General features: G+C 38.0%; 1 protein-coding gene across 3 annotated transcripts in view; it reads right to left on the reverse strand.

The window, feature by feature from the left end:
* The window catches only part of Kcnb2 (potassium voltage-gated channel subfamily B member 2), a 381085-nt gene extending 355195 nt beyond the window's left edge, over positions 1-25890 (reverse strand). Inside the window, exon 1 of one of the 3 annotated variants that reach the window (XM_026397312.2) lies at positions 25809-25890. The gene's annotated coding sequence lies outside the window, so the exon portion shown is untranslated. Of the gene's footprint in view, positions 1-24811; positions 25103-25488; positions 25633-25808 lie in introns of those variants that run through there. The other 2 variants (XM_026397313.2, XM_026397311.2) reach the window with 2 other exon arrangements.
* Positions 25891-26984: the final 1094 nt, after the last annotated feature.

Here is a 26984-nt window from a genome sequence, read left to right on the forward strand (position 1 = left end):
ATATAACTACAATTAATTTTAATTTGTAAATGATTCAATAAGAAATTAACAAAAATAGTAAAATATAAAAATTATAATAATATGGCATGATAAAAACTATTTAAAATTTATGAATCATTTATTTCTGGAACTTTCCATTTGATATTTTTGGACCTCATTTAACCACAAGTAACTAATACTGCAGAATGTAAAACTGTGGATAAAGGGGACTTGTGTACTCTAACAGCTCCATATTGCACACACCATTGTTTCAAGCTCCTGTCCTGGAAGGGCCTCCACCTTTCCCATTGACTAACTACTGCTTGCTCTTCAGACAGCAAGACTTTCCCCGGAAAGTCTTCAAAGATGTACCCCCACCTACCCACCTGCTGGAATCATGAAACTCTCTGCGAGCGTCTCTTCTATTTCACTGCAACACTACAGTAACATCTTTCCCAGAGTACCCTGGGAACTCCTGAGAACAAAGGCCATCTTCTCTATCAACGAGCACAATGCTTATACATTGTAGGGTTTCATACCATTAAGCAATGAAGCAATTCATTATTTCTGTAAGACAGCTGACCAAAGTATTGAATATGGTCAGAAAATGCATAAATGGAGTTATTAGTATCACGTGCCTAAAATGCACCTATGTTTACATGTGATATGTGTGCAGTGTAGATCAGAATAGGTATGTGTGTGTTTTGTCTTCTTTTGCTTCACAACTTCTTTCTCCCATTTGCTTATTTTTTTAAAACATTACTGCCTTGTATTCCCTCTTGTTGATATCTTATTCTGATCCGCAGCAACAAGAATCTTCACAGTTATCTTCCCCTGAAATGGTTTTGCAGAAAATTATGACGCTTCAAGCAATTCATCCAAAACATCACCTTTAATGCAAAACACCATGTTTCACAAGGCAATGGCTTATACCAATGGGAAGAATTTTTAGATTTAAGAGATTCTTATAATTAGCACTCTTTTATAATGCACACCAATTTCTGCATGTCTCTGGTTTCTGCATCATGTAAGTTAAATTTATTTCTCCATCTGGAGGGCAAGTATCCTCTCAAATGAATATGTTAGGTAGATGAAAATATGAAGATGCAAATATGAGAAGTATTTTACATAGGGCCAGTAAATATATTTGAATTGAGAGTTTTTTCAACTACATAGTTACAGGAATATTTTAAACATATGTACACACACTTTCCTCTCAGATGAAAAAAATGCCTATTTTTACAAAAATAAAGAGGCACTATAATGACTGGGTAACTTACACTATCTGAGCTTCCATTTCCTAATCTACAATCTGCTTCATAAGTAGTATTATGACAATTAAATGAGAGTTTCTACAAAGTGCTCACTACAGGGAGGTATATCTAAACAGAGTATTATTCATATTTCTCCCTGAAGCTTAGTTTCTAACCACTGAAAGAAAATGAAGAATAAAAAATATATTTAGATCAATTAAATAAATTTTAGCTTCTAATTACTTTTCCTTTTGCATATATTCTGTCTTTCCCAATAGATTATATATCTATAAGTCCTGGAATTATGGGTCCACAAATAATGGGTACCTCCTAGCATGCACCTTGGTGTCTTTGGATACTCTTTGGATATCATGTCCAAATTTTGCATTCAAGTGACTGACCACGAACTAAAAATATTTTTAAAACTGAGCAGTGATATCAAGATCAGGCAAAAATAACTGAAAATACTAGCGATGTGACAATTCAAGTAGAGAATCTTTATTAAGTCCAGTCTTTATTAAACATCTTTGCTGTAGGCATATTGACATCTCAACAATCCATATAGATTATGTGACTGGTCCAAATGAATAATAAGCAGTTAGTCTAGTCCATTTTGAATTTGGATATGAATGAAAATAAAATTAATTTACTATTCTGGGAATGTTGTGTTTTATGCTAGTAATAAGAAGATAAAGTTTTTGAACTGATGATAACATTACATGTGAGATTTTACAAAAAGAGAGCTAACTCCATCATGAGATCTGGAGTTATCGCATGTATCTCATGCTCCTGGTCAAGGGTACAGTGTGACTTGCTATCTTAAAAAGTCATCACTAAAAGCAAATAGTATGTCAGAGTCACTGGTAGGTCCCCATTTGTCTTAAATAATTTCATGCCTATGATGTAGAGTGAATTTTTCTTTTTGTAGGGCATATGTCTCAAGTAAAGAGAGGTCATAAGACTTAAATTTCTAAATATCTTCTTTACTGATTGAGAACTTTCTATTATGAGAAATCCAGTGTTGATTACAAATCCCACAATAAAAGACAGACACTGAAATTCAATGCCCTTTCTTCAAAGCAGGGATAGAGAAACTCAGGGAAAGAGAATGTCCCGTTGATTTGATTTCTTAAGGCTTAAAGATGACCTGCTCGGATTATTTGTTAGTGTGGTTAAAGCTTTTTTTATTCTGCCTTGGCAGAATGTTCTGCATGTTACCTGATAATGAGTGTAGGCTAAGGGTATAAGTTCTGGAGCAGCTGAAGAACTGGGAATACTCTTCAGAGAATTAATCGAGCTTAAAGAATCAGCCATATTTCAAGTAAACTGCAGAGCCTAAGCTCTGGTCAGCAGCACCTTTGAAACTCACTGAGCCTGTCTGCCAGCTTGTCCTTCTCCCTTCTCTCTCTTCCTGTGTAGTTTCCCCTCTACCTTCCTCTGTCCCTATTACCCCATACTTTCTTCCATTCCATTCCCTCTGTTCTGATCCTGTTCCCTAGATCTTTCTATCCTCACAGAGTCACAGTCTTTTTTTTTGGGGGGGGGGGTTCCAGGGGCATTCGGCCACTGAGCCACATCCCTAGCCCTATTTTGTATTTTATTTGGAGACAAAGTCTCACTGAATTGCTCAGAACCTCACTGCCTCACCTTTGCTGAGGCTGGCTTTGAACTCACACTCCTGTCTCAGCCTCTAGATCCGCTAGTGTTACAGGTGTGCACCACCACGCCCAGCTCTCACACAGTCTTAACCAACCATAAAATGTGTTTTCAAACTCGTAGATACATTATGAAGTTCTCTCTACATCCTGTCTTAATATAGAAGCCTCCTGAGCTCAAAACATCATGTCTTTTTCTAAACCAAGCTCTTACTCCCAGCTCCCTCCCATGCTGGGTGGATCCAGGGCTGGGCAAATGGTAAGCACATGCTCTACCACTGAGCTATACCCCAGTCCTGACTTTACTTTCTGGGTTCCACTCTGCTGCCCAGGCCTCCTTTCTTGAGTATGGGATAGCAGGTGCTAAACACTGTGCCTAACTCACTTTACTTTTTACAGAAGGTTGAATGAAGCTCAGGACATCTGGGTTCAGTTGAGTGGACCTTTGCCTCCTCCTCACCTTTCTAGCTGGACTTTAGCTTCCATGGTATTTCCATGCCTGTACTTCATTGACTTCCTATGACACTTGGTTAATTTTTCCTATCACTGTGATTCTGTGACTTTTCCACATTAGCCCCTCCAATAACCATCCTTAACTTTATTTATTTATTTACTTATGGATTTATTTTACTTATATACCAAGGATTGAACCCAGGGGCACTTAATCACTGGGCCACATCCTCAGCCTTTTTAAATATTTTATTTAGAGACAGGGTCTCACTACGTTGCTGAGGCTGGCTTTGAACTCTCAATCCTCCTGCCTCAGCCACCCAAGCCTCTGGGATTACAGGCATGTGCCACCACACCCAGCTTCCTTAACTTTAGATAGAAATAAACTTATACTACCTTACACTCAATGAAAACATTTTTTCATGTCTAGTTTCTTAAGAAAAGGTGGTTTTCATATTTCATTTCAAGAGCCCTTTAATATCTACCATGGTCCCTTTAATATTTCTTTATGAACAGATTCCCTTCAGAACACTATACAAGTTTCATTTTTATTATTTTAAATATTTGTATGTACTTTAAGTTTTCACTTTTAATCTATGTTCTTTTTTGCTATATTGATTTTACTTCCAACAATCAATCTGTCAGATCCCTCTGGGTTAGGTATTGTGGCCTACCACTCCAGAGTGTTTGCAAAATTTATGTTTTTAATTTTAGTAATGAAAATGGATACAATGCTATGTTTTCTCACATATAATTTTATAAGCAAAATTATGTCTATCATAATAATTTTACCCCATAAGAATTAATCATGTAACTCAATTTAGTATATAAGTATACCATAAAATGTAATAATTCAGTGCTTAAACTGTGTAGATATTATGCAACCATGTAGAATTTATACACGTAAATGGTCAGTTACAACCCAAAGCCATGTATTTATGTCAAGGGAGAAATCTCAGTGAATATTTTCTTTTGGTAATTGGTGGATTTAGTTCACCTCACTGGATCAATTGAAAGTCAAGCCTGTTACAAATCAGTTGGCCAGTGCACTGGTACTAAACATCCCTTCATTAGTCTGTTAGAGGAAAAAAAGCAACTTTTTAAACAGTAAACAACAACAAACATTTGAGTTTTGCACAGCTGCACCCTGCTCCTACCAGCAGTGTGGAATTATGTTGCCACCCGTTCAGGACCAAACCTGACAAAACACGACTTTCTGATCATGGCATCATAATTACAGCTTGAGACTCCAGGTTTGGGGGTGGGGTGGGGTTTATACTGTAGTCTCAAAAATACTAGCATTATGTCATACTCTTGACACTTGCTTAGTGTAGCCAGGCAGGGTAAGTCACATGTGCAAACCTGTGAAAATAAAAAGCACAATTTTTCTAAAGGTCTAAGTGTTTAACATTTTCAGTTTGGTGTAGCTATTCCACACGGTACAGGCATTTGCAAACAAACAGCTCTGAGACCTTTAAGTGGATATCATTCCATGTATGGCTCTGACTGCATTTTCTTAAATTTTCATGTATGATATTAAGTAGTAAATTTCTGAAGCAACTATTTCTGTTTCAGAGAGCCACAAAGATTATTTGCAGGAGATAGGCATCCTAACTGTTGGATAGAAATGTAATCAATCTATTTTTAAGTGTCATGACTTGCTAAGATTTTAAAAAGCACCTTCAAAGTTTAGTAATGAAAAACCAATAAAATTATAACACATTATAAATGAATCAAACCTAACATGTAGACACAATATTTTAAAGGCCGGTCCTGAAAACTTTCAGCTATCTAAGAAACTGAACAACCAGGATTGCTTTAGAATTTAGAAATATTAATGAATTCCATACCATCTTATGTTGCATGCTATTTGTCAAGTTCTAGTAACAACTGAAATGCTGCCCTTGTTCTCAGAAAAGTAAAAGGTAGAATTTCTTTTCTGTAATCAAAGACTGTTAATGTCAATATGCTCATCAATTTTAGCACAAGTATTTACTCTTCAGTTAAAAAAAAATTCAGAACTTGTATCCTTGATATAACTGATGCTTTTTTTAGATCCACTCAAATGAAATCCTAAAAGCTTTGCTTTCAGTGGTCAAAAGAAACACAGTGTTGCAGTAAGAAGGGGAAAAGACAGGTAATAAGTAGGATATGTAATCTGAGCATCTTTCAATATCATAGATTTCTCCAAATTTAGAAATAGACTTTTTTATTTAGATAACCTTTCGTCATAATACAGAATTAAAGAATTAAACAATTTAAATATATATATATACATATATGTATATATTTATATATTTATTTATGCTAAAATTAGGGAAAAACACAGATTTGCCTTTAGAAAAATGACCTTTCATAAGGCTAACTCACAAGAAACCTTTTCCACTCTGGAAAACATAATTCTGAGTTATAAGGCATCTTGGACTTTTTATAAACTACCAAGCTATAGTTGTGGTTGGAAATTTGCAGTCTGCTTCAAAATACAAAAAAAATAAAAAAAGAAAATACCCTCAATTTTTATACAAGCACGTAGCCATGCAGCTAGTGGATTTTCTATTGTGACAGTAAAAGTGCCCTTTTCACTGGGGCCCAAGATGCGTTCTTACAAATGTCTTTTTGGCAAAAGTCTTTCCAGAGTCACAATGGAGTGAAGGTGATAAATAAAGATGAAAGGTGATGAGAAAAATACAGAAGGCAACCAAGAGAGGAACTCTTGGTCCCACTGAAAGGAATGGTGAACAATGGGCCACCCTGTAATATCTTGGATAAAAACCACAAGCTTCAGTTGCTACCTGATATTCTATGTGGATGACACAATTTGCTATTTGGGTGACTGGCTTAAAGTTCATAATTCATTTAGATGTTTGGCATAACAAATATTTAACCTCCAAGAACCAAATTAAGAAATGTTCATGAAATGTGGATAGGCTTTGAATGTTTTATTAGGTTCCTCCTAATAATATTAATTTTTGGATCGTGTAATGATCAGTCTGGAATGCACGGGAATAAGATTCTTGTACAGGGATGTTTGTAAATTGGTATCTGTTTAATAGTAAATACACTTCCAGGGCTTGGGGGTGTAGCTCAGTGGTAGAAAGCTTGCCTCGTATGCACAAGGCCCTGGGTTTGATCCCCAGCATTCCTAAAATAAAAGTAAAATACACTTAAAATCCTGTCCTGATTGCTTCACAATTCAACACATGTTAGGTAACATGGCTCTTGTAAAAGCTCAAATACTATTAGTCTCTTTGACTTAACCATTACACCATGCTTTATGTACCTCCATGTTTTGATATTAGAACTACAAAACATGGCATAAAGCAGTTTGGATTAGATCTGGTTCAATCTCCTCATTTATACCTTTTAACACTGATGTCCAGTGAGGTCACATGACTTAGCTAACCCCATTCAGCAGTTACTGAGCTTGAACTAGAGTCCAAATCTATAGATGTCTAGACAAGTTTCTTTCCATTCAAATCTTAACTCATTATTCTTTTCTTTTCAGCTTGTAGTTGAAGTTTAAAAGAGCTTTTCTTTCTTGTTCTATCTCCATATCAAAATATGAATTCAGCAGCTCGGGAGACTGAGATAGGAGGATTGAGTTCAAAGCCAGTCTCAGCAACTTGGTGAAGCCCTAAGCTGAGAACTCAGTGAGAAAAAAATACGAAAAAAAAAAAAGAAAAAAGAAATTGGGGGTTGTGCACAGAGCTGGGGATGTGGCTCAGTAATTGCGTGCCCCTGGATTCAATCCCCAGTACAAAAAAATATATATTTTATCTATATCTATATCTATCTTTATACATAGATAGATAGATATAGATATACAGATATATAGAGAGATATTGATTCTCAAACAATGCCAAGCTGAGTCTTTATCTCCTAAATATTGTTCATTTCAGTAAAGCGTAATGGATACAGTCAGAAAACTTGACTGTTCTCTTATAAAGAGACATGAACTTCACAGAATCTGTCCTTACTTCTGTTTCCCCAGAACTAGCTTTTCTGATAAGCATCTCCTTCCTCTCAACTCTCTAGTCGATTCCGTACCCTGCAGGGCCAGACACCAGCAGGTTAGGGGGTAGGGTCACTTCTTTTTTATTTTTTATTGGTGCATTCTAATTATATATAATTGTGGGGTTCGTTATGTAGGGCTCTACACAAAGACTGCAGCATCTGAGCTCTACTTATCTCTGTGCTTCTATCAGGTACCTTGCTGCCTCTCAGTCTCTCTAACTTCTAGAATCTTCTTTTATTTCTTTAACAATGTCATTCTTCCTCTGCTGTGCAGTTTGCACATCTTTTCTTTCCCATCTTCATCTTCATGTCTCAACCCAAAGATCATGTCTTAGCTCGCTCTTGGCCTCCCTGGCTATACAATAATCTTCTTATTTTAAGAATTTCTGGAACCTGGTACCTTTTGCCTTTTACTTGTCACAGCATCAGATTTTGTATTTTCTGGCATGAATACTTTATTTGATTAACCCACTAAGTCTCAAGTTTTCAATTCTATATAGGACAATAAGATATAATGAGTAAATATGCAAACTTCTCCAAATTCCTTGAGGACAGGGATCATGTCTAATCTTATTCATCACTGTATCCCAAATAAAATACAATAAATATTAACTGAATGGAAAACTTGATGATCAGATTTACATATTATATTCATTTATTTAAAAACCATTTTTTTTCTTTCATTCCACTTACCTCATATTACCTACCATTCCCCAAATCCAATGACTTCCACATATGAAACTCTCTTTTACACATTCTCCATATGATAAACTGTTTCTTATTACTCAAGGTCAAGATGAAATACCTTCTCCAGGGAGAATTAATCTCCCTTGACCTCATGAGTTAGCAGTTTGTTTTATGGGTTATCTGCTTTTCTTACATCATCACTATCAGTTACAATCCTTTCTTATTCATCCATTCAACAAATATTTATGAGGCCCTACTCGGTTTAAGACATAGTCTCTGATATCATGGAACTTACATTCTAGTGGAGGTAAACAGACATTCTCTACTCTTATAAAATATGTAAGCAATGGCCTACCATGAGATAAAAGCTACAATGGAGAGGAAGGTGCCACATGAGCTTCTAACTAGAAACATCATCCTGACTGTTACATAAAAGGACAAACATCTCTTACCACATTTGCATCTTTGGTACCTGGCTAGCATGACACATGATGTGAGCGCTTAACAAATGCAAGAGACTGAATGAGTGAGTGATAATGAACTTGGAAGAATGAGTATCGTGTGTGTGTGTGGGGGGGCTTGTTTTGTTGTTTTAGTCAGATATTGTAGTAAACAATAATAGTTTATTATGGTTGCTTTCAATTTGTTTAAAAATTCAGCTGAACTTTATTTGCCAACTTGAATAAGGCCTATGTTCTAAATAAGAGCTAGATTTTTCTGGAAGTAGGTAGAGAATAAGTAACAGCACTGCCTGATAATTCCAGCTGGGCCCAAATGACCTCTGCTCACATACATAGAAGAAATTCCAGCCTTGTGGGAGGTTGACAAAATGGTCCCCAAGGTTCCTCCTATCCCAAGAATCTATGGTTCTGAAGTTTCCTAGTCATCTACATCAGCCACTGGACAGAGAAGCTCTGGGGAAAAGTTCACTTTGGTCAATTTCTTAAGTTTGTAATTTTATAAAAGTGAAATTTCTACTTCTCAAACCCCATTCACCCACTCCTAGGAAAGCTATTCTGTCCAGAAAAGCCAATATAATGAATTTTGCATCATTAAAGGAGTAAGGAAAAGTAAAAAAAAAAAAAAAAAAAGTTAGTGAGTACTGAGTCTGTTTTTTTTTTTTAAGGTAACTTTTTACTCTTCAATAATGATCTCTTCTTTTTCCAGATAATATATTGCCATGTGAAGATTCAAAGGAATAACCTTATAGTAATGGAAATATAAGTAGAGAAGTATTTGAGTTAGGAAAATAATTTAATGTATAAGTTAAAAAAACTTTCAATATGTTCTTATTATAATACAGAGGTGGTCATATGCTATGGTCTGCATGTTTATGTCCCCTCAAAATAAATATGCTGAAATCTTACGACATATTAAGAAAGGAGACCTGATAGGAGGTGATTAGGTCATGAGAGCCAAGCCTTCATGCATTAATGGAATTAATGTCATAATAAAAGAGGCTCCAGAAACCTGCTTTGCTGCTTCCATTACATGAAGATGCAGTGAGAAAGAAGAGGCTATCCAAGAGGAATTGGCCCTCATCAGATACCAGATCTGCAGGCTCCTCGATTTTGGACTTCCCAGCCTCCAGATCTGTGAATAATAAATTTCTGTTGCTTATAAATATCCCCATCTGCAGGATTCTCTTATGGCACCTCCCAAGCACTTAGACATCCTATCTTCAGAATCAAAGCATACCCCTGCCAAAATCCACTCAGCAAAGAGTATTGTCACATCCTTAGGTACCTTTTCTGTCTTTCTCTCTGATTGAAAGAATATATCTGAATAATATATTCAGAAGGATGTGTTCTAGATTCTCGTTTAAAAAAACCTGTTTGTAACAAATCAATAGTATTAAAGGAATTAGTGTAAAAAGCAGAAATGGTCACAAGTGTCTGCTCGATCATTTTTCTGATCTTCATTAGGTAGAAGGGGAAGAGGTTCCCTCAACTGTAGACAGCACCATCTCTATATTCCTTGTCAATAATGTTTTCCAACCACTCTTGTCATCAGTGAGGATCATTAAGCAGAATTTTTTAAGCATCCATCTGTGTATGGCACTGTGTAAATATTCCTTCCCATTGCCCCTGTCCCATCTCTTAACCTACCATGTGTCTCTGTTGTGCAAAAAGCTAGGGATCTACAACAATCATAAATAATAAATGGTACTACTGTAAGGCAGATGGATGAGATGACCTACTAGCATCTATGAATCTTGGGATGTTAAATTTACTGCCAATAATATAATATAGCACAATTTGATAAGATAATATCAGAGCATTTCATGAGGAAAATGCACTCATAGATTTCCATCAACAGTTTCTAAAATAAAAATGTGAAAATTAGGGACCACAGATGGACTGACTGAAGCCCTGAGTTCATATGATTTGTACCAGATGATACAGTCTTGAAATAAATAATTTGAAAAACAGTGTGGAAAAAATCATCAAAAATAAGATTGTAATATTATAATAGGGAATGTTACTTTGGAACAAGGAAGGAAATCTTCAGAAATACAGGATAGCTCAGGTGTGTGAAAGGTAGTATCATGGTGATGGGTGGTGAAACTATGGATTTTCTTTAACTTTTTCAATTCTTTAATGTCATTATATTATTTTCACTGTTTTATTTTTCTTCAAGGAAAGAACTAATTGTTCTAGATTTAAATATGATGATATTTAAAACACTCTTTTTCACCTTTGAAAGCCTCATTTAGTTAGGATTACAATGCAAGAGCATGTCAGAATAAAATAAAATGCGATAATGGGATTCAGATTTACAATTTGGATTTTTTTTCAGCTTAAGATCAAAATGTCCATAAGGAGGATTTACATTTCCTAGAAGGTAGGGATATTCTTGGAGTTCTATCTGAAAGAGAGCCAAAATTGTGATTTCATTTTCTTTGTGAACTTTGTTAATAATTATCAATGTCATCATCCATCAAATATTGATTATTTTATGTAGCCACTGAGATTATTCTATTTAATTCTGATAAGGAAATTATCATTATTTCTCAACCCATGCTGGAATTGATAATTTAGGATCTTCTATTTACAGATAAACTGAGGCTCAGAAAGAAAAGTTTCTTGCCCAAAATGATACAAGCAGTGAGTATTGATGCCAAGATTCCAACCCAGCAATATCTTAACCCAAAGCCCACATTCCTAGCTTGGATGTCAGGATTCTAGATGCCTCAGAATGAAAACAAAAAATGGAAATATAGGATCAATATTGAGCAATCCTCCTAGAATGATAGAGAAGGAAGAAGAGAACCCCAAATAATTCCCTACTATCACGTCCACTCCTTGGCCTAGCTGGCATGAATGAAATCTGTTACATGTCATATTTTCTTATGGTTAAGAGATGATAAGATTGTCAACTGTTTTTGCAGCTCTATATTTTAAAAACCATACATGATTTTTGGTATGTGATTTTCAGAAGTAATGTTCTTAGTCCTAGTATTTAAGATTTATGATCATGATAGACTCTCAATATATTTTTTTAAATGTTAAAATATTCATAGCATTTGGAAGGAATCCACTCTAACTGGACAAACATCAGCAGATTTAAAGATTTTTCCCAGGGTCTATTCAGGAGCTGGTAGCCAAAGCTCCTGTACCCAAGTTCTCTCCACTAAACCTTGCTACCTCAGAGCACCAAAAAATAAATATGAAATTGAAATAATGACTGAGAAACAACGTGAAGCAAGAGATGCACATACTTGAAGCTTTCTACTTGAACTAAGCATGTTGCTGCAAAGAAAGAGAAACTAATGGAAAAATTCTAGCAAATGATGTAAGTTTTTAAATTTATGAATAGAATATTCCCTTATGCGATCCCTTAGCCATTGTTGAGAATTTTAAGGTCATATTAATTTGTTAATTCACTCAACAAACATTTATTGAACAGCTACTACCTATCAAGCACTGTATTCCAAATGTCACAAACAAGAAAATGGCTCCCTAGATTTTTTTCAAATGACAAAAACCCTTAGTATAATGTTCTACTTCAGCTGCATCTATATGATTGCAATCTATGTTTATTATGCTGGAAACCAAGTATTTTGCTGGGCATGAATCAAACCAGAAGCCAAATTTAGGAAGCAGCTTTTTAATAGTGTCTAAGCTTTCTATGTGCACTCTTTCTATAAAGCCTAATGAAAATGCTCTCCTTAGATTTAGAAAAAGCCAGGATTCCAAATTTAAAGTGACATTTATCTCAAAAGGAAATTAATATTTAATGATAGTCTGATTAATAATCATGATTTTATGAACTCGAGACGTTTAGCGAAAAGCCCCTGGACCCATTTGTTCTGATCTACGCAGACTAAATAAAAAAGGAGTCAAGACAGACTCTCTCTTTTTAAATGTTACTTTACTATTACATTTCAGAATTTTCTAAACCTCATATTCTTATTCCAAGATTGCTTCCTTGGAAAGTCTTTTATGTATGAGAGGTAGGGCAAAGACTTCAAGAATGAGATTTCTCAGAAAACTTGGAATGGAACCACTATTTGACCCATCTATCCCACTCCTCAGTCTATAACCAAAGGACTTAAATTCAGCATACAATAGTGACATAGCCACACCAATGTTATAGCAGCTGAATTCACAATAGCTAAACTGTGGAACCAACCTACATGTCCTTCAATAGATGAATGGATAAAGAAACTTTGGTATATATACACAATGGAATATTATTCAGCATTAAAAGAGAATAAAATTATGGCATTTGCAGGTAAATGGATGGTGTTGGAGAATATCATGCTAAGTGAAGTAGGCCAATTCCTCAAAACTAAAGGCCAAATGTTTTCTCTGATTAGCAGATGCTGATCCATGATGGGGTAGCATGGGAAGAATGGAGGAACTTTGGATTGGGCAGAGGAGAGGATGGGGAAGGGTTATGGTAGGAAAGATGGTGGAATGAGATGGACATCATTACCCTAAGTACATGTATGATTGCATGAATGGTGCGTATCTACATTGTGTACAACCAGAGAATTGAAATGTTGTGCTCCATTTGTGTAAGATGAATTGGAATGCATTCTGCTGTCATGTATAACTAAGTAGAACTAATAATAATAATAATAATAGAGTCAGAAAAATAGATACTTTCAAAGAATCAAAAGCTACTATAATATTTTCTAGGTGATACAATAGGGAAAAAATTCTGGTCAATACTGTATGTGACATTCTTTACATAATTAATATTCAAACCATCATCTCTAATAAATCCCCAAAACATATTAACTGACAGTCGAAGAACTATCATCATTTTGGAGATTGTGTGTGTGTGTGTGTGTGTGTGTGTGTGTGTAATGGTCTAATTTTTTTAAAATTTGTTTTATCCATTTACTTATTTTTGTTCTATTTTTTGTTACTGAACGGAACTGATAAAACAGCTTTTGTAAATAAGCACAAAGGAAAAGAAAAGGAACTGGATAAAGAACACAGATGTGTGTTTGTGTCATTTTAAAAGTTAGAAAGGAGGAAGGAGGAGACAGAGAAGAGGAGAGGGAGCAAAAGAAAAGTCCTTTGGGGTACGAAGTAGACACAAGAAAACACTTAAGGTCATATTACATACACACAAAGATAACACTCTGCGCTGGTGTAATAGTTTACATTTTGTACAGGTCACGTAAAGAAAGAAATGCCATCAATAAAAAAAAAATCAACTTCTGGCTGTGGCTGTGGCTCAGAAGTGGGGTGCTTGCCTCGCAAGTGTGAGGCACTGGGTTCGATCCTCAGCATCACTTAAAAATAAATAAATAAGAAAAAGGTATTGTGCCCATCTACAACTAAAATAGTTTTAAAAAGAGAACCACTTCTATGAATAGAAACAAGAGACAATGCATCTAAATCCCTTCAGTAGGATGGACCTGGGAGATACCATCAGAGGCCAAGCAGGCACAGGGCACCAGATGGCTGACATGTTTACAGACGGTAAATCAGAGGCCAATATGCATTGTAAATGGCTATTTCTAGCATTTAAAGCATACTACTTTGAAACTTAGGGCTTCCTAAATTAGTTCATGCTAATAATAGTCTAGACCTGCACTATCTAGTATAGTAGCCACTAGCCACATGTGGTCATTTAAATTTAAATTGATTTTAAATAAATATAAAATTTAATTTCTCAATGTCACAAGTCACATTTCAAGTATTCAAGAGCTCATGTGGCTAGTGGCTACTGTACCGGAGAGCACAGATATAGAACGCTTCCATCATCTCAGCAAGTTCCAATTGAAGCCTTCCTGTGGAGTTAGGAGGCTGGATTCTGTTCTTAAATAAGAAATAAGTTCTGTTCTTAATAAGGATGAGAGAAAAATTCTACTGGAAGAACTGTGTTTTGTCTTATCTGTATTCCTATCCACCAGCCACCTCCATTGCACCAGTGATAGACCCTGGGCCCTCAATTACAGATGCCAGCACCTCCCAAATTCTCAGAACATCTGATCCTTGTCCAGAGGAATGTGAAGAGGACATGAGTATAAATAGTGCAGGATCATGGCTTGGTGGTTCATCAGACCAAAAAGCTAAAGAGGGAGGGAGGGAGGGAGAGAAAGAGGGATGGAGGAAGGGGGAATAGGAGGGAGGGAGGGAAATCATTTAAGGACATTAGGCACATGAATGACATGATCCGATTTAAAAGTAAAGTGCCAAAGTAATTAAAAGGCCAAGAAAAGAAGCTAAGAATCTCATTATGGAGCTTCAGTAGTCCAGTCAACGGGGGTGGGTAGTTTGGTGATGGCATAAGAAATGGTTCTGTCCATCATACCCAAAACCCTTCATTATTAATATGAACATCACCTTGTTTTCCTGAGAATGGAACTATACACTGGGTAAACCCCTGCTAGCTACCTAAGAGAGACCTCTAACCTCTGCATCCCCGCAAACCATAGCATTCTGAGCTTATGGGGCCAGACCACTTTAATCCTGCCTGTCTGAATGTCCAAACGGTGCCTGCTCCATACATCCTGTCCCATATTCAGTCAGACATCCCCTGGTACTCCTAAGATCTAATTTGCTGACTGTGTGGACTGCCGTTGGTCATCTGCTCTGTTCTTTCCAGATGTCATGTTGCCCTATCCGGCTAATCTCCTTTTAGGACTGGCTTATCCTATTAGAAATAGGAGGAGAGAATATAAAAAGAACCAAATAGTTCAAGTCCTAGAAATCTGCAATAAATAAATAAATAAAGCAGGTGACCAGAAACAGAGCAAAAACTTATCTTCTGGGAAATAATGGCCCCATAATGTCTCAAGTCCCCCAATTTAGCACACCACAGACTCCCTCCAGTTCCTTGCCTTGCCTTTCAAAACAGCTCATAATTCAAAGACTCATCAATGTTTCAGATCTAGGGGAGACTATGTAATTAGCACGAGAAGGGACCTGGAGAACCGTGTTTTCTTTCAGATAGAATGTAAGCCCTGTGAGGATAAGGACTAAGCTTGCTTAACCTGTGGCCCAGAGAGTGCTTTAAAAATGAAAAGTGCCTAATAAATATTTGCCAAGCGACTGTCTTTAAAAAGCTGGCTATAATTTCAAACCAGTTCGACTATGAGAAGTGATAAGAATCACTTCTCTGTTTTGGAAAAAAACCATAATGGACTATTTGGCTAATGCAGAAAAATGCCCTTGTGGAAGTCAGAGACAAACAAGAGTTAAACTGTTCTGCATAATGAACTATCTTTGACTTTTGGAGACATCCACCAGCTCCTTGAGAAAGGACACCTTGAAAATTTTGTGGAGATGGGAGGAAGTGTTTTCTGGATCCCAGTGAGAAAAGAGCATGTGGGAAAACCCTTGTGGTGAGACATGGTAAATACATTCTAGGAGCAATGACATCTAACATTTAATTTGAATTTGTTCCTTGTCTGAACTCTAATTACCATCCTTTATCCTGAAGCACTCAGCCAGAGTCTGTTATATACAAGAGCCTCATAATAGTGTTACTTCAGAGAATGAAGGAAGAGGTGTCCCAGAGGAAGATGCCCCAGGGGTCTGGGCAGAGAGCCAACAAGAAGACAGGAGTGAGGAAGGGGAGACGCCATCCACAGCCTTGGTCAACCAGTGCAGGGACTTAATTTGTGACCCCTTTTCCCCTAATATATCTAAAGGAAGATGACTACAGCAAGGATGGCTAATGGTCTATCTGAATTTATGTTCCACCTTCATTAAAGAGAACTGTTGTCCAAAGTTCCTGCTGAGTCAGGGATTTCATTCCCCAGCCCACTTCCAACTAGGTGGGACTGTTAGTCCTCATCAGTGGCATATAAGCAGAAGTGATGTCCTATCTGAGACAAATGTCTCAAAAGTGAAGACGCCTCTTCTGCGCTTTCTTCACTTGATTACTCTGTGGGTGAGAAATGTACTTTTTGTCCTATTGCTAACATTCTGGTGTGAGTTGTATTTGTTAGCATTACCCTAACTTATTCTGAAATTGATACCTTGAATGGAGGTATCTAAGTATGTGGCATTGGTCAGCAGCAAGGAAACAGATATAGCAGTTTAGAGATATGGCACCTTAGTTATGTCCTAGAAAAAAAAAAACTGCATTAACTGAGAGGCAGATCTGAGTTCTAGAAGAAATAGAAGACTCTGAATATTAATGTGCGAGGGTTGCTCCTCATTACCTATAGCAAAATATTACAAAATAATTGATGACCTTAGGAACGAATTGATCGTTTGAGAATAGATACAAGGGGAAATAGCCAAAGTCTAGAAATACATAACCTTACAAAGCTGAAATAGCTTATTGCTTCAAGGAATATAAAGATGTGGAATAATGTGGAAAAAAGGTTTTGTGCAACCAATGACCATTATAGCTTCCCAGTTAGACAGACAGCCTTTCCACAATTATTGATTAATGAAATTAACTAACTACCCAAGCCTATTTTTCATATGACCCCAGAGTAATCACTTGAGATATGAGTAGTTGAAACATGAGCAAAGGAATGAACAGGGTCAAGAAGTATGAATAGGATAGAACTTTCCTTGTAATTAGTAGTGTAACTAACAAAAAGCAAATAGTTAAGTAACCTATGAAGATTTTGAGGGAACTGTATTGTCAAGGAAATTAAGAGCTAAACCTAAGACCAAAGAAAACACAGTGACTATAAAAAAAAAAAAAAACTCTAGTCATCCATACTTGGACCAAGAAAAAGCAGGCAGAGAAGGTAATGTATATTCCAGGAAGAGCACACGTCCCAATACCTATCTGTGGATATGGCCATTGGAGTAATGGACAATGAAGAGCCTCCTAGAGAGTGGCCAGGGCTTGAGAACAATGAACAAGTTTCTTCCAAGACAGTAAAAGCAGGGATGGAAAAAGGAGTTCCCACCTCTGTCAGGGCTTGGAGTTTTTTTTACAATATCTACTAGGATTTCTTCCATGTTCTACGTCAATAATTGTTCATTTTTCCTTTTTCCAACTGATAATTTTGAATGCAATTAATATTGGATCCATCAACTTATATAAACTGCCTTTTAGCCCAGTGGTTCCTGGACAATGAGGGACCCTATCCAGACAATGTGGGGGTAGGGGATTAAATATTTCTGCACTTTGAGATGGATGCAGTGACGAGGTGGGATTCATGTTGTCATCTGGGATGGAGGATTTTCTACATGTGGCCAGAAAAGTGGATAGGGTAGAAATAGGTGTTCAACAAAAATTGTGCTTTTCCTTTCATAATATAGAACATATACTGAGAGTGGCTGACAAGCCAGGGGGGGCTGCATGTTCCAGACTTCTTTGTCTATAGATGAGCATGTGACTGCCTGACCAATGGAATGGGAATGGAAGTGAGGAGTGTCAACTGTCGGGTTACCTTCTCTAATTCATTCTCTTCTACAGCTACCTGCTAGATGCAAAGAACTCCAAGTTCTAGTGTAAGTTCTAAAAAGAGTCTGAGTTCCCAAATCACTGCACTTAACTCATAGACTTTGATGTAAGTGAAAAAAAAAATAAACATCTACTTTAAATTTTTTTTTGTAGTTGTAGATGAATAGAATGCCTTTATTTTTTAAATTTTTATGTAATGCTAAGGCTTAAACCCAGTGCCTCACTCATACTAGGCAAGAGCTCTGCCACTGAGCTACAACCCCAGCCCAACATCTACTTTTTTAACTACTGAATTAGGGAATTCTATCACAGAAGACCAAGTTACCTTGAAGAAAAAAAAAAAAAAGGGAGGCGAATACTTCCTATTATGGCCTGTGGCTCTTGTTAAGAGCTAGAACACTGAAAGACACTTAGACTGCAAGTGTTGGCCATGCAGAATCCAAATCCTCTTCCCCTTCTTCATTATCCCTGTTTAGAGTAAGCTGTGGACCTTATCCTACCTGTATTTCACAACAGACCCCTAAATATTCTCCAAGGTGTCCATCATTTCTCCTTTTATAGTCCACCCTCTCATGCTGGTTCAGACTGGCTCCAAAAATAGATTATGTCACTTTTTTAAAAATTGCAAGTTGACTCTGGACTGTCTGTCCAACAGAATAAAGTCCAAATGACTCAGGAAGGAACACAACAACTTTTCCATCTAATCCTCAATCTTCTTCTTCAGCCTCATCTCCCATCATTTTCCTACAACTGCAATGCTGAGCCCCAATCACCAGCCCAGACCTTTTTATGACATTGGTTTGCAAATGCTGTTCCCTCTGCCTAGAATGGGCTCCATCTGCCTCCTTTTCTGCATGGAGAATGCTTACTCATCTCTTAAAAACGAGCTTAGATGTCACTTCATCTGTGAAGTCTTGTCTGACACTCCCACGTAGAAAATGAAACTCTGACAGTTATGATCAGATCATCTCTATCAGTCAGCCTTATACATTGTGCCTACTATTAGGATGTCGCCAATGTTTAGCGATCTATATAGTTTGATTTTATTGCTGTTTATATTGTTTTGTTATTTAGTCAGCCACTAAACTCGCCTTTTTTACTAAAAACTTCAGGGAGTACTGCTTTTTTCAAATCAGCCAGTCATGCATTAGGATTGGATTGGCTTCTTTCAATGAGAGAAATATAGCCATAATCCCATAATCAGTGCTGCTGAATGGGATTAATACACTCTGCTCTGAATGAGTTTTCGAAGGTTGTGATGTATTTGGAGGGCAAGGTCCAGGAATGCAGGAAATCCTGCCATGTTTGTGGAAATCCTGTGTGCTCTATAACATCAGACATCCACCTACATGAATAAATCCTAACCCTACTGTACAAAACATATTTTATTCAGGAATTTTTTAGGAACTTCACCAAGATTTGTTCACCATTTTGGAAAGTATAATGATGCTCGTGTTAACTGATTCATTACTATAGCACACCCACATCTGTTTGCAATTGTAACTGTTACACTCAATGGAATATATTTATTTCACTCTTACTTAAAAATACCAAATATACAAAGTATCACACATATTGAATAGAACATTATTTTCTTATCCAAACTTATTTTTTATCTTATTTTATCCCAAATTATCTTCTTATCAGAACTTATATATTTTCAGGAGCAAGCATTTATTTTACTACGTCCTCTAGTGTAGTTATACCTAAGTTTATGTGTATTGACATGCCTATTATCTTCTCTACAGCTACTTTTCCTTTATTTTCTCTCTTCTATTACAGATAGGGTAATTATATTGATTTTCAAGATATTATATGTGTAGATAGATTATTATCATCTATAAATATCATTTCAGAAAAACAGAAGGGACATTCCAAAATACTGCTTATAAAAAGGGGGCCATGCATCTGACTGAGTACAGAATCATGGCTCTAAATAATTCCAGGAACTCAAAGCAACTGTATTTTTCTTACTCTTGGGATCCTTCTGTTATAAAACTACTCGATTGAACTGTCATACCAACCCACCAATAACATTTATGATATTTTGTCAGAATTTATTTGTCTATGCTTATAGGCTGTGAGTACATGATGTCTTATTCATATTTATGCCTCTAACAACTAGCTTAAGGCTTGGCACAGAGGAGGAGCTCAGTAGACACCTTTAGGATGAAATACCAAATGAGAATCCTTTAGGGGATATGCAGTTCCTGGCTCTCAGGATAGAACTCTGAATCAATTATTTAACATTTTGCTTATACCAGTCTTATAATGCTTTCTTCAATCTGCCTAATGTCTGAGTTGTCTATAACTCTCTCCCCATTTTCTTTTCTCCTTTGGGCCTAGACAGTACTGTATCCACCTCCATATCCCTAAAGAGTCTCACACTCAGGAAGTCAATAAACAGTATTTAAATCAAATGATTCCCCAGGAATGTAGCATAATAGTCAGGTTTTTTAGTACTAACGGTATATCATTGATTGAAAGGACTTTGGTAAATTGGTCTGAGGACCTGATCATGATTTAGAACACTGTTTTTATGGAGAAGCATTTGCAAATTTTAAAGTGAACTGTTATATGAGCCAACTGTAGGTTGAGTGTGGCTATACAATGCTACTTAGCCTATGAGATCTAATACCTGTGCAAAAAATAAAAATGTCAGTTAATCCTGATGATGTATCTAAACATTTGGCTCAATCACATCCTGCAGGCACTATTTAATCAGATTATCTTTTAAATTTGATGCAGATGGCATTTTTCAAATACAAAAAGGCAATAGTTATTTAGAAAGAACTTAAATATTATGTAAATTGTTTTGATAAAAATCACAAAAATGACTTTTGTGATTGTATTATAGTTACCTGCCCCTGAATAAAATAAATACATTGAAAAATATACTAGAAGGTAAATCTGTTAGGTCACTATATATTCAATTTCCATTATAATACTAGGATTACATTTTATCAGAGTAAAAAAATGGGGATAATACTTTTTTCTTTGAAAACATGAGTATCTATTTCTAAAAATATTTTAATATGTTCAAAAAATTCACAAAATCTTAAAAAAATCCTAGATATGAAAATAAGCCATCATTAGAAATTTACCATATAGATCATCTATAGCAGCCAGTCTCACTTTCCATGTGGTCACTGTAAGGATAATACTCTTTAATGTGTTATCATTCTGATGCAAATCTCACTCACATTTAAAAATTGGCCTCTAACTAATTACCTTATTTCAAATTCATGTTTAGAACTTAGCAATTTTCTCTTACTTCGGGAAAGTCCTTACTTTTTGCCTTTCCCCTGTAATAACAACCATGCCATTTGTTAGTGGGAAGATACAGCTCCAAATAAATTGAGGCACTGCAAGCATCTTTTCTTGTTCTGCTTGGGATGGTGGTTCTTAATACTTCCTAAGATCATACTGGTTCAAGTGGAGCCAGAACAACTGAGTTCCAGCTGGGCTTTACCATTTACTTCCTATGTGACTTCAGACAGTTAAGCAAAGTCTTTGAGTATTCGTTTTCATGTCTGTATAACGAAGAGTACTGTGGGTGTGAAAATATTAACCTTTGTAAAATGCTTAAAACAGCACTTGGCTCAAGTAAATGTTGGCTACCATCATTATTTTATATATGTAAGTATAATAATATAAATATTATGATTTATATGATAATATTCCAATTCACCTAAATCTAAAATTAGATATTTTAGCAAAATTTTTAGTATTGTTGTTGTTAATGATGTTTCCTAACAATTTCAAAATTCCATAGCCTGTAACAAATTTTTATGATCCTCTTCATGAATTTGTATTAATTAACCTTTTAAGTATGAAATTGTTTAATGTACTTCTGTATGCAAGAGATCTCTCATTTTTTAATGATAACTGTGATTCTTCAGTTAGTGATTAAAGGTGCTTTTTTTTTATTGGACTCTACATTATAAAAAAAATTCTTGAGTACAGGACTTGTTCTGTACTTTTTGTATGTATTACTTTCTAGTTACGTACTCTTCTCCTTATACATATTTAATAAGTAGGAAATGAATAAATGAATGTGTTAGTGATATTAAATGAGATGGTAAAGACAGATATGATTCAACCTATGGCAACAGGCACTCTTTAAGATTACATAGGAGGGAGGGTTTGGCTTTCACTGGCCAAGAGGCCCCTGGTTTTCCACACTTGATATTCTGCCTCACAAACTGTATTCGCTGTAAAGAGCTGGGGGAAATATATACATTAAAAGAACAGGGAGGAAATAAGCAATAAAAAAGAATGGGCTATAGATCTAAACTATGAAGATACTTGTAGTATGTGACTACAAAATTTAAGACTGCTCTGCTCTATAAAGTTTATTTTATCACTTTGGGAGTAACAAGGCCATAAAGTCTTATCTTAAAAAAAAAAAACACTCTGAACTTAAAAAAAAATCTCACATATAACACATTTGTACTTTCTGAAGTCCTCAAGAAAATAATGGGTATCATGCTTGTATGCAAACTCCACTTGGTGAATATAAGCAAATCTATAATAATATTACCTTATGAAATAAATAGAATATCTTAACCTTATTTATTTACCTTAGAAGGCACCTGAAGTATTTTACATTAAGTGTAAGGATTTTCCTTAGGAATTAGTCTCTGAGAGATAACAAATTTCAAAGGAACTAATTTAAAAATGCATTAAGGGACTATCTTACAGGTTTCCTAGATTTTACCAGTAATTTTAACTACTTTGAATATATATATGTATATACACACACACACACACACACACACACACACACACACACACATCATACTGGTCTCTCTAGAAAAGTCATTTAAGATTTTTCTAGAAAAATTCAAAAAAAATTTTTTTTTCAGTGCTGTAACCATATCCTGCCATTTTTTTCCCTAGCAGTCTCATTTTTATCACCTTCCTTAAAATTAAAAGGGCAGGCTGGTGGGCAGGCGGTGTTCACAGTCATCCCAGGGCATCAACAAGGAAGTTTTAAAAGCTAAGGAGAAAGCACTGGATAAAATAATAATTTCTACTGATCCCATATGAATATTCAGAAAACAGTAGGCTTGAAAAAAACGAACTATGAGATTTCAAGAAAAGTGAATATGGAAACAGTTCCAACTGATACATGATTGATCCTCAAAAAAAAAAAAAAAAAAAAAAACAAGAGAAAGGACGATATGAGTAGCAGAACACTCACGCCAGACAGTAGAGTGATTTCCTGGGGTCAGTGCCTATGAATTTGTGTATGAGGGATATTTGGGAACTGTAGGAAAGGTGAAGGCGAAAGGTGGAAGAAACCAAAGAGAACTGCCAAGTGATTCGTTCCTTTCTCCAAAAGTCTGACTAGTGCCAGAGAAGGTAGAAGAGCATATTAGATAGAATCCTAGTTGGTAAACAAGGGGTTTGAACCCAGTGCAACCCAATGAGGGAGGAGATTACAGGATTTGCTTTATGGGAGCATATTAACTATTTCAGGTGCTGAGGATACTTCTCAGAAAGCCTATGTTACCATACAAGGAAGCACTTTACTCATGTCCTATGTTAAAAACACTTCAAGCAGCAATTAAATGCACATACACATGCATGATGTGCCAAATTACTGAACTGTTTAAGTTCTGGTTAACTTTAGAACAAAAAATTCTAGTCTAGATGTCTGTAGTTTTAATTCATGTATTACAAGTTAAGCTTTGGATAACTTTGCATTTATTAATACACACACACACACTCACACGTACCCACACATCCATCCACATACACAATCCCTAAAGAATTACTTAAAAAAAAAACTTTATTATGATGTTACCCTCTTTTCAAAATCTTTCCTGAAAGTTATTCAACACAGAGAAGTAAGACTTTAGATCTTGGACAGAAATCTACTTTTTGCTTGCCCTATGAAATGTAATATCCTGATTGATGTTATTGGTAAATAAACAAGAGATCTCTGTCCCACACAATACTAAACATTTTAAAACAATAACCCTAAAATGCTTACTTTTCCTTTGACCTGGGCTTAACAATATCAGATTCCCTACAAAATTCAAGACCCAAATCAATGAAAAAATAGAAATGTGAAATTCTATTTCAAATATTGACATTATTGCATAACTTGATTAGAAGGGATGTTGAACCTGCGTGAAGTGAACCCAGTGCACATCTGTGCATACTAAACTGTTCCAGTGTGATCTTGTATTTATTATTATTTATTGTAAAAACACTTGTGCACTCATAAATGTTGCATAAATGGCATTTTGTGCATACTGCACACTGACAATTTTTATGAATGGATACACATAAATGCTCATAATTTGAGAAAATGGATGGCAGCATACTATTTGAGAAAAGTCATTAAATATTGGCAGCAAATGATGAGGCAAATGGAGGGTGTCTTTTGGTGCCATTCAGGGCAACTGTATTCTCAAGTCCCCTAGCAGAGTGTGTTGGAAACAGCCATGAAGCTTTCTCCTTAGAGACCTGCTCTCCCTCTCAGGATTCGTGCTACAGAGACCGCGACCGCTTGAGAAATAAAATGCATGCAGATCTCGGTACTGAGAACTGTTCATACACCAGAGACATCACACTCCCTAAATCCGGTCCCACAAGTGTGTGCATGTGAGTATGGCATTTACCAACAAATGAACAGAAGGCAACAAGAGCTCATCTCCTAGAAATAACATTTCTCATCCCTTCGCAGTCAGGCTGCTAGGAAGCTTTCCAGGGGCTAACACTTGCGTGCCTTCCCCACCGGGAAGGAGCCTTACATTAATAACCCTGTCAGGGCTAAGTCAGCTTTGTGTGTAAGTCCACTCGGCGCCATATGGCAGTTTCCAATTCCTTTAGCAACTCAAGTCTGGCTAGGTTGCAGCGATGATTCATTTTTAAAGGAAGACCCCCTCGGGAAGCAGCAATGCCCCCGCCACTTACCTAGCTCCCACAGACCCCTCTCAGCAGGCGGCAAGGGCTCGGGCGCCACAAAGGGCTGTGGGATTCCCCGCTCCCTCCGGGGCTCCTCTCCCTGCGACGGTCCCCTTCGCCAATGATCTGTCGCTGGAAATCCCCCTCCCCTCCACAGAGAGGAGGGTCTCCCCGGCTGGCTGGAGCTCCTGGCGGTTTTCCCCCTCTCTTTACATCCCTGACTCTGGCTCACAGTCTCTAGTAGCAAGGCTCAAAGGAGAGGCGGCGGGAGGAAAGCTAAGGCATCCTTAAAAAGAACAATAATCTTCATCGATCTTCACCCCCTTCCCCGCGTGGGGTCCCCATCCCCCTGCCGCCGCCCAGAGAAGAGAGGGCTGGAAAAGAGAAGGAAAAATCGAGCGGGGCTGATCTCGCCGCGCGGAAGGAGCCGGAAAGGCGAGTCGCGCCAGCCCGGGAGTTGCCGCTCGCTCCGGCTGCCCGAGGCACGGCGGGGGCGGCGGGTGGTGGGTGCTTGGTGGGTGTGTGTCTGTGCAGGAGCAGCGAGAGGCTGCGCGCGGGAGGCGAGGCGGGGCGCTCGGGGGCGCCGGTCCCCCGCCCCGCAGCTCGCCAGCCCGGCGCGCACACTCGCCCGCGGCCGCCCCAGCCTCCCGCTCAGCCTCCCGCTCCGCCTCCCGCGCTCCGCGCACCCGCGGGCTGGAGCGGCCGTCGCTTCCACCTCCGCTTTCTCTGCCACCCCCTCCTCCTCTTCCTCGGCGTTCGCGGCTCTCAAGGTGGGCAGCGGGGCGGGGCGGCTAGGCTGTGCTGTCCGCTGGGCACCTTTGGAGACGCCAGGGTTCGCTCGGCCTCGCGGCGTTGGAGCCGTGCGCTCAGCCAGGGACAGCGCCCCCATGCCCAGGGCGCGGCCGGGGCGCTGGAGAGTGGGCGCCGCCCACACCTCGGCGGGCACCTCCCTTTGCTCCCGCTCACCCTCCGCGCTCTCGGACCCGGGGCCAGTCTTTACACCCACCTGCTTCGCTCTGCGGCTTTCAACCGGCCGCTCCTGGAGAGAGGGTCCGCAGCCCCGAGGCCGCCTGAAAGCTCGGTGGCCGGGAAAGCCCCGCCGAGACGCGCTCCGGCAGCTTCGCGGGATTCCCTCGGCCCTTCTGCTTCCAATTACGGGGCTCTCCCGCCGCCCGACCCCTAAACGGCCATGACCCTGGGCATACTGCTTTACCCCGATCCCGGGGAACTGGGGCCAGGACACATGACTCCTGAATGATGGGACCAGGAGTATTTTCCCGGAAAAGGAGCTGCGGGAATAATGAGGAGTGCAGATAAGATCTGACTTTCCTCCTGGCACATCCAGCTCCACTTGGGGGCCATCACTAGCCCTGGGTAACCCCGCTTTTCTGGGTTTGAGGGTAAAGCCAGGTCGGTGGCAGCCTTAACTCTTGCTTCCCACGGGGGCGCTATTCATACCTTGCTTGCTTTCTCTAGCCATCGACTTACCAGCTGGAAAACTATGCCAAGTTCCTCCTAGTGAAGCTGCATGGTGAACACACAGACCCTTCCCCACCTTCAGGACACAGGAAAGACAATGAACCTGAACAATAATGACGGGGCCAAACAGGTTCCTAACCAAGGTTCCTGACAGGTGGAAATAAAGACAGCCTGCATAGTTGCAGGGCTTTCAGGAAAACAAAGTAGCTTAAAACACCCTTTCAAAAAGAATGCTGGCCATGATAATATATTTCAATCTGATACTTTCTGTAGATCAAGAAAGATGGCAGTTGAAGAAGTTTCAAACACATTTAGTTTTAAATATATCCCATTTAATCTTTGCTTTTGCTTTAGTTGTCATCTGTACTGGGATGTACTGTCCTCTTGGATTTCCTACACGTGGACTTCCTGCCTCCCCAAGAACCTACCTTGTGTTCAGTGATCTTTTTGAAGTATCAGATGTTGGGTTGTAGTATGGAAATTGACCTTTCTGATACTGTCACCCTTCAACAAGAACCTGCCTTGCCCTCTGCACTTCTCGGGGCGTGTGGAGCAGGAACACTAGGATGAGATCACCCAGATTTCCACACCTTAATACAGTCCTAGCCAGTTTCCAAGCTTCAGCTCTGCACTTCCAGGGAACTGCAGAAAGCCCATTCCTTCACCTCCAGTCTTTCCATCCTCTCATGCAGTTTACATCCTC

This window comes from Urocitellus parryii, chromosome 7, assembly GCF_045843805.1.
Source record: "Urocitellus parryii isolate mUroPar1 chromosome 7, mUroPar1.hap1, whole genome shotgun sequence".
NCBI lineage: Eukaryota > Metazoa > Chordata > Mammalia > Rodentia > Sciuridae > Urocitellus > Urocitellus parryii.